Source organism: Clarias gariepinus, chromosome 14 (genome assembly GCF_024256425.1).
Source record: "Clarias gariepinus isolate MV-2021 ecotype Netherlands chromosome 14, CGAR_prim_01v2, whole genome shotgun sequence".
NCBI lineage: Eukaryota > Metazoa > Chordata > Actinopteri > Siluriformes > Clariidae > Clarias > Clarias gariepinus.
Genome location: NC_071113.1, coordinates 30,221,296 through 30,232,500, shown reverse-complemented (window position 1 = coordinate 30,232,500; position 11,205 = coordinate 30,221,296). Strand labels below are relative to the sequence as shown.

The 11,205-nt window shown below is 39.6% G+C and overlaps 1 protein-coding gene across 2 annotated transcripts in view; it reads right to left on the bottom strand.

The window, feature by feature from the left end:
• The window catches only part of LOC128541099 (carbohydrate sulfotransferase 15-like), a 59,297-nt gene extending 48,344 nt beyond the window's left edge, over positions 1 to 10,953 (bottom strand). For both annotated transcript variants that reach the window (XM_053511262.1, XM_053511261.1), the window contains exon 1: positions 10,560 to 10,953. The gene's annotated coding sequence lies outside the window, so the exon portion shown is untranslated. The remainder of the gene's footprint in view (positions 1 to 10,559) is intronic.
• Between the last annotated feature and the right edge of the window lie 252 nt (positions 10,954 to 11,205).

Below are 11,205 nucleotides of genomic sequence, written 5' to 3'. Positions count from 1 at the left end.
GGACTTAATCCTTAATCCTTATTGGCTGAGAAAAGACTTAATCCCTAATCTTTATTGGCTGAGACAGGGCTTTATCCTTAATCCTTATTGGCTGAGACAGGATTTATCCTTAATCCTTACTGTCTGAGACAGGACTTAATCCTTAATCTTTATTGGCTGAGACAGGGCTTTATCCTTAATCCTTATTGGGTGAGACAGGACTTAATCCTTAATCCTTATTGGCTGAAACAGGACTTAATCCTTAATCCTTATTGTCTAAGACAGGACTTAATCCTTAATCCTTATTGGCCGAGACACAAATTAATCCTTATTGGCTGAGACAAGACATAATCCTTATTCCTTTTTTGTGCTTAGATAGGACTTAATCCGTAATCCTTTTAGGCTGAGACAAGGCTGTCTTAATTGTGATTTGCTGAGACAAGACTGTCTTAATCCTGTTTGTCATAGGCGAGACTGTCTTAATCCTGATTGGCATAGACAAGACATAATCCTTAATCCTAATTGACTAAGGCAGGAATTAATCCTTAATCCTTATTGGTTGGGACAAGACTGTCTTAATCCCGATTGGCTGATGCAGGAACTTGAGCTGAAGAGAAAGTATCAGTGTTTGTGTTTACTGAAGCGAGCGTTTCTGAGCAGCAGAAAGCTGAGGAGAGTTAAACATGCCTGAGATTAACGAGCAGCCTTCTGCCCTTATAAACTCCTCATTACCATGACAGCTGTAAAGTTCGCTCACCCCAGCAGAGTCTGGTGACAGAAAGTCTGAGCTCTTCCGCCAAGTAAGGAAGAAACATTCTCCTCATTACTGATGGAAAAAAACATGACACCAGAAGAGAAAGAGCTGGACGTCGACCCTGCAGTGGAACACGAGACCCGGTGCTGATCGTGAGAGAGCTGTACTGTTGAAAATACACACAGAACCCAAACACCTGCCGGAGTACAGGGTGGAGGTGCTGAGTTCTCAAGACCGACCATTCAACACCTCCACCCTCAGAAAAACTTAGAACATAGCAGAGGACCAGGGATTAGGGGATCAAAAGTATTGGAACAGAAAGAAATAATTGCCCTTGCTGTGCCCTCTGTGTTTTCCTTAAAAAAAAAAAAAAAAACATTTTGAGTTAATACACAAGTTAATATGAGTTTCTCATATTCTTCTTTAGATCTCAGAACCGAACATCTTCACTGTATGGCAAAAGACAAGAAATGGCATTCCTGTTTCAATACTTGCGGAAGTGTATGAGTGAGTGTTTCCTGTAACAGTCGTGTATCTTCAGACAACCTTTCCTGTTGTCGGTGATAAAAAAATAAATTCAATTCACACACACACACACACACACACACAGGGAAATGTGCAGAATTCATCTCCGCCAGAAAGAAAAGACAAAACAATCCACTCTGATATTTGCGGTGCAGATTTTACATGAATAAATCCTGTGTGTGTGTGTGTGTGTGTGTGTGTGTGTGTGTATACTGTATATATACACACTGTAAAGGATAAAGGAGTTATGGTGTGGATATACATTCGCTTTTCCTCACACCAAACATGTTGCCTGGATTTTGTCTTCTTATGTGGGACATTTCCGGAGCCCAGGAGCGTCACATCGTATCGTTAGTTCCTTCATGCATTGAATGGAATGATAAGTAAAAACAAGAAGTAAAGCTACAAGCAGTCGTTTACGTTAAATCTTACGTTAAATTTTGTCCTCACGCTGAAATAAAACGTGCCTATACATAATGAAGTGGGAAAAAAAACTAAATGGAGCTTCAAGCTGTTGGGTTGAAATAACACCATCCTGTCCTTCTTATTCGTCACCCAGATTCTCTATATTCTGTACATCTTATTGTATCTTGTCCACACTCAATAGCGCACGTAGTGAAAACATGGCAATAATTATTTTTACAGTATGATGACTCCAGCACTCCGTAATTAGTAGCTAGAAAAGGGCTAAGTGCATAGAGAGGTGATCAGCCTCAAAATCTCATTAGTTGTTTTTTATTTATATACGCTTTGTTCCAGTGTCGCCTGGCGGAAAAATTTTGTAGGTGGTGAGACTGTAGAGATCTGCAGATTCAGGCTCTCTTTCCCGAATCGTGAAGCCTCGGTCTGCACAATGGCACAAAGATCAAAGCAAGGAGTCCAAAACACTTGAAATATTAATAATAATCTTATTACTGAAGTTGTAAAACGTTTTTAGAGCTTAAAACTTAGAGCTTTAAACTTAGAAGCTAGAAGCTTAGAAAAACATCATGTTGCATATTAGTTTCGCATTTCATGCTGCTGAAGTCTGTTTGGGTGATCCATCTACAACTAGCAGGGGTGCCAATAATTACGACATGCACTTTTATTTAAAAAAAATTATCTTGAATTATGAGCCAGACTTCTCTCACATATACAGTTTAAGTTTTATCCAGGCTCTAATCACAAACAACCAACCCGCATATAGAGTGCAAATATTTCTGGAACTGCACTACACAGAGATCACGCCGCCTGAGCAGACGTTAGTTTATGATGTGAACAATTTGTGTTATTATAAAGGGAAGATTCTCAGCTTTCTGACGCTGATCCTGGCCTTGAGGAGGACGTCAGATACGTGTGTGTGTGTGTGTGTGTGTGTGTGTGTGTATATTTCTCCTTCCTGAATCTTTTCATCTCCTGTAATCACATCCTCCTTATCTTTGTTTCTCTGTAGCTGTAACGCGGATATAATGAACGTGCTGTACCGCTTCATACCACCGCGCAGAATCCCACTGGTGTTTTATTCATGTATGCAAATTAGTGCGTCTTTAATTACACAAAGCTACATTTGCATTTTTAAAAAAAGATCAATACAATGATAACTCAGGTAGTGTGCACTCATTGTTATTTCTGTGATATTGATTTATTGAATAAATCTGTTGAACTGTCATGTCTTGCTTTACATTAATACAAAAAAAATGAATAGCTACTCTTTTAGGTTTTTGGTAGAAGATAAATTTTTTTATTTTTTTTACTATACTCACAAATACAAAATAACAACAATCTTAAAAATGTATTGTAACATAGGATAAATTAATATGAATACAGTACGGAGCGTTCGGAGAGTCTCTCCACAGCAGTACAGCAGTAGCGTCGACGAGCTCTTGTTTGGTGCCACCAGTCTGTTTTTCATATCCGTGGAGTTCTTGGCTTAACATCGGCCGTGTATTTTTCTGAGGAAATGTTAAACATTAAAGTTTTTCTAGAGGAGCTTGTTTTTAAAGCTGGTGATAAATACACAGATTTTGTTGGTGGAAAATTACAAGCCGCGATACTGTGCCAGATTTAATAAATAAATACGAGTGAGAATAATGGGTTTCGTTAAACAAATATTTTTTCGTAACCGACTCTACACAGCCACTGAGGAGGGACTTTTTTGAATGTGTTGTATTAAACTGTCATTATGGCATGCATTAAAGCTATATAAATATATACTGTATATATAGTATGTTAGCATTTTATTTTTTCCCTCCAAAGTTTTTTTTTTTTTTTATATAAATACAATTATGGTGTCCGACACACTAGGAATCCGGGATGTGTAAGCTTTTTTTGTTTCACTTAATTTTACGTTAAACTGGTCTACCTTTAATAGCCTTTAATGTTCCTTTGAGTTGTGACGCTGTTAAAGATTTCTAGGTATGAAGCTGCAGAGTTTTATTAATTCAAGTGTAACGCTGCCACCTCGACCTCCCGCGACTCCTTCTCATGTCGCTGCTTCTGCTCATTGAATAACATTCCCGTTCCCACGCCGTCATGTTTTACGCCCCTCCTGCACACCGAACACTCATTCACATTTTCTTGCGCTCTTCTTAGATCCTTTTCATGCATTCAGGTTACCTTCTGTCTACGTGTGCACTGAATTCACGGCTTTGAACTCCTGCTCTCACTTCCTCGACAATAACTCGCAAGTGTCCCGTCGCGGTGTAGGACTGGCTGCGGTTTTCAAACAAAAATTCAGCTGCCGTTTACTTCCATGTAAAAGCTACAATAGCTTTGAGCTAGAACTGGTTTTGATTCGGTTTGCATGTCCTGTACTGTGTGCTATTATTTATCGTCCACCTGAATACAATAAGGACTTTATCTCTGAGATTTCAAAGTTACTTTCTTTGTACTTTGTGGAGATTTTAATATTCATGTCTGTTGTCCATCCAGCCAACTGGTAAATGACTTTCAAAATGTTTTTAAACTCCTTTGCGTTGACCCAATCAGTAAATGACCCTACACATCAGCATGGCCACACACTGGATCTTGTAATTTCACATGGACTTCCGGTATCGTCCATCTCAGAAATAATTGATACCTGTATTTCGGACCACTTTCCTGTTATCTTTGAATTGACTGTTTCACTATCTACTACGAAATCTTTTACTCCAGCCTGCCGCCGCCGCACCGTTACATCCACCACAGCTGGAGAATTTGCTGATACGTTCATGAACTTTAGTTTTTACATCCAGGACGTGTTAGCTTCCCCCTTGTGCCCAGAGGATTTTATCTCCACTCTCTACTATTGGCTCAGGGATTTTGGACTCCATTGCACCTTACTTCCTACTTTGTTGGGTCTCATGCTGTCTGCTGCCAGCGGTTTAAGACACAAAACACACACGGGTCTCTCCTCTGCCCTTACCATCACCACCATGAATCCAAGCGCAACATACAGTAGGCTTCAGCATGTTTTCCTTTCGGCTGGCTTTTTAGTTGATTAGGCTGATGGTGCTGAATCACCTGCTTTTTTGTGGTCCATGTAACAAATGTATCCATTGACGTTATTACACTCACTACATACAGTACACTACTGACCCGATCTGTGTCCGCGATAAAAGTTAGTTTAATATTCGCATCTCCGAATTCAATAGCTGCGTAAATAAACCCGCAAATAAGATACCCAGATATATTTCCTCTCTCCATTGTCTTTAAGCTCTATCCGCCTTAAATTATACATGTTTAAAAGCATAAACACCATTATTCTCTACAGCGCAATGAATGATTTAGGGATCATCGCAAAACGCCGCACACCAACAAAAAGCGTAGAACGATATTGATCTTCCCTTCTGTTCAGCGCCTGAAGGATCAAAAAGCAACTTTGTTGCCGCACTGGAAACTAGAAATGCCAGACTAGTACTGCCTGATAAAATATTAATGTTTAACAAAAATACAGAAACATCAGAATACACATTGGAATAAATGAAATGACATATATAATACCGAATGTTTCCTTATATATTGGTCCTCTGCAATTAACATGCCGACGTTAAACCGTTATTGTTGCACTATGGTTCCACTTTTTCTCTGATGTTATTTTAATTTACTTGTATTAATGATCGATCTCTTTGCGTATGATTGTTTAGTTTCGAGTGTCCGATCTTTATTGTCAATAAAGAAAAGCATGAATTCCTATTATTTTTCACTAATTCACTCTCGTTCATTGCGCCCCACCTGTCATCTCAGTATTCCCCACTAGTGGGGCGCCACACTTTTTGAGAACCACACACTTAATGACACTACGCGTGCCCATAGGCAGCACTGCAGACAAGCCAAGCGCAGGTGGAAGAAGGACAAATTACAAGTACTGTATTACTGGGTATACTGTGTGACAGTCTTTCTGATTATCAAAATACAGTGAAAGAAGCTAAATGTGTGTACTTGTCAAATGTAATTTCCACCAGCTGTAATCGTCCTAGGGTTTTATTCAATACTGTACAATTCTATCAGTTACAAAACCATTGTGCAATGTTCTGAAACATGCATCAAGGTCATTCTGTGATGAATTTCGTAATCATTTTGTTGATAAGATAGCCCTAATGGTCTTAATATATGTTCTTCTACGCCCTCATCTATGTTTAACAGGCTTGAGCCAGTGTCCCTATCTCTTCTCTCTGAAGTGGTCCAGCAGTTATCCCTCACTAACTGTCCTCTGGACATTATTCCATTTAGGATGCTAAAACAGGTTTTTAACACAGTGGGTCGATGTCTCAGTTGAGGGTTTGTCCCAGATGTCTGTTTTAGAGAAATTCCAATCCGGCTTTAGAACACGCCACAGCACTGAATCCGCTCTCCTAAAGGTACAGAATGATATCCTCCTATCCCTTAATTCCAAAAAAACTGTGCTGCTTGTGATTTTTGATTCTGTTGACCACTCGATTCTCCTGTCACGTCTGGCACAAGAAGTTGGCCTTCAAGGTCCCGTACTACAATGTTTTAGGTCATATTTAACAAATAGGAATTTCTCTGTCATAATTGGTGATCTAATTAATTTGATCTTATTTGTATAGTGCTTTTAACAATTGTCATTGTCGCAAAGCAGCTTTACACAATCAGCCCCTTTGACCTCTGGTGTTCCACAGGGTTCCATTTTGGGCCCCGTTTTATTTTCCTTGTACATGCTGCCATTAGGGGCCATTGTTTCAAAGCACAATGGTACTTTTCATCTGTATGCAGATGATTTACAAATCTATCTGCCAGTTGTGCCAAATTCATCTGATGCACTTAAATCGATCCACATTTGTCTGCAAGACATCAAACTTTGGCTGTCACAAAACTGTCTCTGTGTGAATGAGAGTAAAACAGAATGTATTATGTTTTGCACCTCCAATTTTTCTAGTTTTGTTACTGCTGGTCTTGATTTTCCGGTTCCTTATTAAAGCCAAGAAGTCGAAAATTTGGGGGTGACTTTAGACGGCAGTTTAAACTTTTAGTCACACATTGACTCTGTTTTGTTAGGGCAGGCTTTTTTCATCTTCGCCTCCTCGCAAAGGTCAAACCCTTTTTGAATCCTAAAGAAATCCATTTATTCTTTTATTAGTTCACGACTAGACTACGGCAATGCACTTTATGTTGAAATCACTTGAGCTCGTCTACATCGACTCTAACGTGTGCAGAATGCTGTGGCTCGTATGCTGACCAATAATTGTAAATATAATTACATTACACCACACTGTATTCCCTCCACTGGCTTCCGGTACAGTTCCGGATTCAGTTTAAACTTTTGGTGTTTGTTTTTAATGAGATTAATGGTCTGCCACCTTCCGACTTGTGTAAGACAGTAAACTTTTATCAAAAAACTAGAGCCTTACGTTCTGCCAACCAAAACCTGCTAGTGGTCCCTCGGTCAAGGTGCAAACAATCGCTCTTTTGCAGTGGCTGGTTCTAAACTATGGAACATTATTCTATACATATTTTATTTCTGTTTTTATTGCCACTTTATTGTCATTTTTAGTGCTTTGAAGTGATTTCACTTTTTAGTTGCTATAAAGTGCTATATAAATAACTGTTGATTGATTTATTGAACTCAGCCTTGTGACTCGGATTTCTTTCAGCAAAAACTAAAATCGCGGTTTTGAACTCCAGCTTTCACTTCCTCGACTACGGCTCTGTTTAAGCAATCCAGATGTAACGCAGTGCTGAAACCATTGCTCCGAACTCTTGCCTCAACACCTTCAACTGCATTGGTCTCGGCCGCATGGATCAAGATTCATGCTTGCAAGGTCCCGAACAGATGCTTCAATAACACAAGTGCCTGACACGCTCAACCTCACCCACAAGAGAACCTCTCCATCAATCTCTTGCTACTGGAACCGGGTTCACTCACAGCCCGCAGAAACCACATACATACATCACAATACAAATCAAATTGTCCCCAGGTATTGTGATAATATCAAGTGATTCCCTGCCCTAATGTATACAGGATATGTACTTCATAAATAAAACATCTTAATTTCTGAAGATCAAATTATTGAGCTGCATCAAGCAAAAAAAAACAACTATGGAGATTTTAAATTACTGGAATTGGGTTAAGAACACTTCAACACATTATCAAAATCTGGTAGGACAACGCTGAGCCGTCAGGAAATGTGGTCAGAAATAAATCATAAAACCTTTTGAAGTTGCATGGTAAAAAAACAAAAATTTGAAACTAGAAAGAGCTGTTCCATACATACACACACCAATATAATATATATAACTCACAGGACTGGGACTAAACAGCTGTGTGTCCATAAGAAAACCACTTGTTAGTAAAAAAGGTCATGCGACCTGATAAGTCCAGAAGGGAAGGACATGAAGTGATGCTCCCATCATGCACATTTTTACATTTCCATATTTTCCTCACTTTAGATTTTGTTACTGTATAATTAATTGTTTTATTAGAAAATTCAGTTTTATTGCATTTTTTATATTTAGCTTAATGTAAAGGTTTTCATTTTTAGCGTTTGTACAGTACAGTATACTGTATGTTCTGTGTAACTTTCTATGTTTAGGTTAGGGATAATCGTACAAGCATTACACTGCATGTTTTACTTTGTATGGTTGTATATGTGATTAATTACATTTAAGTAAAACAAAACTTTTAATTAAAAAATTAATATTCTATAATCTGGTGAAGATGTTGTGTAAAGTAATGAATATCATCGTTTGTATTCAAACTTGATACACAGGGTCCTGTTTACTTTTCTATGGCGTGTCTATTTAAATTGTGCTTCTTATTATAGTGTTTGTGTTACCGTTTATCGCTCAGCATACGTGAGATCTTTTTTCTCTGTTATTAACTCGGATGCCAGACATTTCGTTTTGAAGCTCCTTCTGATTGGAATGATGTTTGTGTTTTCTTGAGATCTATGACATTAAGAGGTTTCGCTTTTCTTATCTTAAAACAACCTGTTTACTTTAAACTTCAAGCAAAGAACCTCAGGGTCGTTTTGGCTTACTGCTACAAATTACTACTGCACAATTAATCTCAGAAAAATCTAAACTGCGATATGGACCTATGCAATTATTTAATTGCAAAAAAGCTGCAGTTTATTACAGCTGTTACAGTGTACTCATGGTCAGGATTGTAATTTACAGTTTGAGGTGATTAAGAAATATTAGTAAACATTGCAGTTTAAATCTGCAAAATTATCACAAGGTGTTTTTTTTTTTACTTTAATCAAATCGTGCAGACTGAATACAAATCATTAATTACTTTTCTATACAGCTTATTCTGTAAAGGGTCTGTGAGTCTCAGGGTACACCTTGCCAATCCATTACACACACACACTACGGGCGATTCGCAATTGCCAATTAGCCTAATCTGCATGTCTTTGGGAGGAAACCCACCAAGGACATATAAACTCCACTTACACAGACCTGAAGCGGGAATCAAACCATCGACCCTGGAGGTGTGAGTCCACAGCGCTAACCTCTACACCACCGCGCTGCCGCTACACAAATCATCTACTTTAATTGCTTATGAGAAGCTATAATCTAAAATCAGCTGCTTTCATCTCTGGACTTATTTTAATCAGTCTTGCATTGACAACGAATTTCCAACATTGTTACATATTCATGTTCTTTCAGAGGACGTGATGTCACCAGATACGCCCTCTGTGAATGCGGTGGACGATCACCTTCGAGTCAAACCCGGACCCCTGTACCGACCCCTGACATGAACCCATGATCAGTGGGTGTGTTAGAAACTCAGAGTGGGACATAACTAATATTGAATGTTTTAGCCTTCTGAATAACCAACATGGCTTTACAGTGAGTTATATCGCCACCTCTTGGTGTGGCATGCTCTTGACATCATATTTTTATGAAGGATCTTTTTTTTTTTTACTTAAAAAAAAAGTAACTCCTGTGTCCAGCCATCAGTTCCACATATTCTCCATCCTCGGGTCCTACAGTTCTTGTGAACTTGCTCCTAAGTGTGAGTAAAGGTGTGAATGCTGTCCTGGCCTGGTGCCAGTGTACTCGCACCTCACACACCATCGTTCCTGGGGTAGACTTACAGTGGAAGGATGGACAGATTCAACATATGCCAACAAAAGACACCATGAAAGAATTCCAGTGTTCATACAGGGCTGAACTACAGGTTTAATTACGATTAACACACATCATGTGTCATGATTAATGATAACAAACCTGCTGTGTGTGTGTGTGTGTGTGTTATATTCATGCACACACATACACACTCCTCTCTCTCTCTCTCTCTCTCTCGTATGTCCCAGTCTGATTGTAGATTAGATCGTTAAAAAGAAACTGCAGGATAAAAATATTTTAAAAAGGAAATGTGGTTATTGTGTAATAGTGCTTGGACGCGTCATTGACAGGAAGAGAGTTTATAGAAATAGTTAAAAGGTTAAATTTAAAAATAATCTGATCAGCTTTAGTGTAATCAGTGAATGAATTCTTTAAAACTCTGATTTCACACATTTTGTTTGTTTAAAAGTTTAACTTTGTGCATTTCACTGATGGTGCAGATTAAACTTTAGGCAGAGATCTAAGGACTGCAGGAGACTCAGTTAATTCTGTCCAGACAGACAGACAGATTTTTTTTTTTTCTGAGACTGGTTTCTGGTCCAACACTGTATGAAACATAAGGGTATCATTGAAAGAGTGAGATCTGACCCCATGTACAGACTAAACCTTTCTTTTATTTATATCAATGAGTGAATGAACACACACACACACACACACACACACAGTGCCAGCTCTTAAACGCAAATGCAACACAGAAGCAAACAGACGTCCACTGTAAAACACACACACACACACACACACACACACTTACCGTAAGTTTCAGCGTCCAAACACGAGCCGGTAAACACAAGCGAACAAACTTCCCATGGACAGACTGAGTGCTCCCGGTCTGTGTGTGCGTGTGTGTGCGCGCGCGCCTCAGTTGTCTCCTGTCATCCCGTTGATCCCCGCCGTGCGCACACACACACACACACACACACTTGGGCTCCGGTAAAGTTACAGTATGATATATCCTGTGATGGTTATAATAATAATAAGAAGAAGAAGAATCTCTCTCTCTATAATAAACGCTTATTCTAGGCTGTACAGAGCCGCCGCTCACGCTACGCACGCGCCCCTCTTCTCGCGCTCCGCCGCGCGCACAGCGGCTCGCTCGCGTGCGCGGCTCCTCTTCAAACAGCACCGCGGCGGCAGCGGGCGGCCCTGCACGCGCGACTTCCCCCCGCCGATAAACGACTCGCTCGCCGCACGGAGTCGACTCCGAGCCGATTCGAAGGAAAAATCTTTTTAATAAATCGGCGCTTTCTGAACTCCGGGGTTGTGATTGGTCAGCGTGTGTGTGTGTGTGTGTGTGCGTGTGAGGGTGTTGATTATCTCTGACAGTGATGCAGCTCAGAAACAGAGGGTTATATTATGTAGCTTTTTAATGCCTTGACGTTGCTATGGCAACAGTTTAT